Consider the following 3,123-nt stretch of genomic DNA (forward strand, 5'->3'; position numbering starts at 1 on the left):
AGGAAACAAATTTTCAAAAACAATTTTTTTATTCTTGATTTTCATCTAATTTTGCCTCGAGAAATCACTTATATCTATAATTTAAAATTTTATATATAGATAACTATTATTTATACAATTTTTACAACAAAATTAATAAGTTTAACGATTGGATCGAATCAGGAAAAAAAAATCAATTCATGTAATTTCGTTTTACAGAAAACTTTCCTCGTTCGGTAAAAATTCTCGTACATATGGGTGGATAGGGGTCGCGAGACCATTGTCCGTATATACGCACCTGCCAGTCTTCTCGCATCTACTAGAACTCCTTGCATGACAAAAACATCGACCAAGATGGCATATAGCAGTCCAACAATTCTGTCCATTGTTCGCTGGATCGCAGTTTCTCGCTCTTTTGAACTTGGAAAATGATCTCTCTCGTCTTTTCAGTTCTCTTGACAAACCACCTTCTTTGATTAGAATTACGTAACAAACGAGGATCATTAACGAGGGCCCCATTAAAATTTTAGTTAAATTTAGAAAAATTTGCGAACAACCTATAAATAAGATATTCATATTTTTAGATCATCTCTGATTTTTTTTTATAACTATAAATCGAAGATTAAAATAGTATCTTTGTTTTTAAATTAAATTTAAGTAAGTTAAAAATTATTCGTAACTACATCACCGTAATTTCATATAAATTCATGGGAGTGATTAATGGTTGGAAAAAAAAAGGAAAAAAAAATATTGAAACGCTTGGAGATTCACGAGGATGTATCCTGTTAGTGTGCCACAAACACGGTTTGTGTCAACGGAGTTGGGAAACTCCGAACGTAACGCGGTGTCATACCTTGGAATTACGTGCATGCATGCAGTACTATGTAAGTATATAGATACGTACACTATCGTTCAAAAATATTCGAATATTTATTTTTAATATCATTTTAAATGAAAATTATGTATAAAATTGAATTAATAAATATCGTTTATCATTTTGTGAATTTTATTATAATGAAAATTGAGCAGTTTGAAAAGGAAATGGAGGGCAGATCTATTTTTTCAAATTTTTTAAATTATTACTTAGAATTGGCAAATCAAAACTTATTGACTATTAATTATTGCGAATGAAAAAATATATATTTCAAATTAATATTAAAAAAAAAATAATTTTATAAACAATTTTTTCTTAATCTTCCTAAATTTGTTATAAATAGATCCACTATCTTTTCTTACTTTCTATGATTTATCCAATCACATAAAAGATACAACTTTTTCATTGTTAATTCGTACATTTTGATCAAATTTAAAGATTAGACATCGTTCTAAATATTGAAATACTATGTAGACACGTGTAAGTACGCTTTGATCGTCTTAGTCTAACATGAGGCGATTGTACGTTTTACGTTTGTCCATCTACTTTTCCCGGTGAGCGGAAGAATCCCAAAAAAGGGTCAATGCTCGATTTACGACGCTACTTTCAATCTTACTCTACGTGTTTCTTTCCTTGGATTCCAATGTATTTTTTTATCAATCTCTTCGTTCAATCTTTTTCTACCTTCACGTTCGTAACCATAACGACATATTTATATTTTTCTTGAATTTGAGTATAGTAAAATCCTGTTTATTGCAATGGTTCTCAATTTGTGGATCGTTATATAAGAAAAGGATTGCGAAACATTTTTTCTTTTTTTTACAAGTAGCTGTTGTCGCATTTTTATCAATGATTTTAATAATTATTGTGAGAAGTTTTTGAGAGAATTGTTTCTTTTTTCGATCTTTGAAATAGATAAATAGAAATAAGTACAATAGTGCTCGGTTAATCGTCACACGAAGTCAGAATGCGTCGGTTTACCTGATTGATATTTTGAGAATTGTTGAACAATTGGAGTTCCAGTTTTGGTATTTGGCAAGTTGATAGTTAAATAGGAAGATGATATATTTATAATGATATTATAATTATTATAATATATTATAATTTTTATATCATATATTCATATTTATATTATTTCATTTGATTTTCCAGCTAAAACTTAATATTATTATTGTACTATTTATTTGTAAGAGATTTATAGTACTTGTTGAACAAAATTTATTTTAAAACTATATTTAGTATTTTTCCTAGACGAGAAAAATTAAATTATAGATTAATTTAATAAATTAATTAAAGATTAATTTAAAAAATAGCAATGAAAACTTCATTTATTCGCATTCATAGTTAGAGTGACTAAAAAAAAGACATATCTCATTTTATCTTTAATTCATCTAACGCAAATTTAAATTGTTTATAGCCAGATCATTTTTTGTGCAAATTGAAATTATGAAATTTAATGAACCTTCCTATTTAAATATACGTTTCATAAATAAATATTTTGCACCTTTTTGCACGTCCTGTGCACACTTTGTATATTTTTATATAAACTTTCCATAAATGCATAAACATCCTACGCTCTACTTATAACTTATTAAACAAGCCTCGACCGACATTTTTGCATACACCTACCAACTTTTACGTTCGTTTTAATCTTTCCAAACGTGTTCCACGAATTTATATATATGTACACACACACATTTAACGAAATGGAATAAATTATTACCGCAAAAAAAATTTTGGTTTCCAGAATTCAGGTTTAATCAGATTGAAAAGCTGTGGAACGTATCCTACGCGTTTTTATTAAAAGAAAAATCCGGAAATTATGAAAGGAGATTAAACAAATGAGAAGAAGGCGTACTCGAATGATACATATTGACTGGCAGTCTGATGGTGTGCATTGTATAGGTCCGCTAAAAATAATTCACGATGAATCACTTTTATAAATGGCGCACATGGTGTAGACCAATTCGTCAAAATTATCGAACCATACATACATATATATATATATATATATACATGTATATAAACGCAATTTACATTTCGATTATTGGTAATCTGAAGGAAAAACATTTTTTATATTATCTTATCAATATAATGTGTTCGTATTTTTGTATCTTTACAATTATATATAATACAAAGATGAAAACGATAAATCGCAGGCAAATTTGTCAGGAAAGATGATAACGATTCTATCTATAATTAAAGTAAAATTAGTTATATAATATTCTGTATATGTATTTCTTTACATTATTTAATATAAATAAATATAA

This window comes from Apis laboriosa, unplaced genomic scaffold (assembly GCF_014066325.1).
Source record: "Apis laboriosa isolate Shangri-la unplaced genomic scaffold, ASM1406632v1 scaffold14_cov150, whole genome shotgun sequence".
Lineage (NCBI taxonomy): Eukaryota > Metazoa > Arthropoda > Insecta > Hymenoptera > Apidae > Apis > Apis laboriosa.